This window comes from Temnothorax curvispinosus, unplaced genomic scaffold (genome assembly GCF_003070985.1).
Source record: "Temnothorax curvispinosus isolate PA1 unplaced genomic scaffold, ASM307098v1 QBEX01014303.1, whole genome shotgun sequence".
In the NCBI taxonomy this organism is placed as follows: domain Eukaryota; kingdom Metazoa; phylum Arthropoda; class Insecta; order Hymenoptera; family Formicidae; genus Temnothorax; species Temnothorax curvispinosus.
The window spans coordinates 21,972-22,577 of NW_020224083.1; positions in this window are offsets into that span (position 1 = coordinate 21,972).

The window sequence follows — 606 nt, forward strand, 5'->3', positions numbered from 1 at the left end:
CCCTCCTTTTCTCCCCCTCCCTCTCCCCTCTCTCCCTCTCTCTCTCTCTTACCCTCTCTTTCTCTCTCTCCCTCCCTCTCTCTTCTCTCCCTCTCTCTTTCTTTCTCTCTCCCCCTCCCTCTCTCCCCCTCCCTCTCCCCTCTTTCCCTTTCTCTCTCTCTCTCCCCCTCTCTTTCTCTCTCTCTCTCCCCCTCCCTCTCTCCCTCCCTCTATGTATTTTTTCTATATATTTGGATACCTTTCTAGATTAATTTTTTTTTTACGTAAATTTTTTCGATATTTTATTAGTTATTCTGCTATTCCGGAAAATTCTACCCCTATTTCATATACTTGTGGTAAAAAGAGCATCGGCAAGCCCCCTGCAAAAAATGCCCGTTTTCGGTACCTTGATTTTTGAAACTTTTTTTATGCCAAATGGTTACTTATGATGACCCAATAATCCCTGCAAAATTTTAAGAGGAGCATACGCCCCGTTTAAGAAATATAGGGGGTCAAAGTTGACCATTTCCAATCAAAAAATATAGCAGCTTCACATTTATACTCCAATAATAATGTCCAAAAAATTCAGCCGAAATGGTTCTTTTAAGATTTTTGGCTGCTGATTAC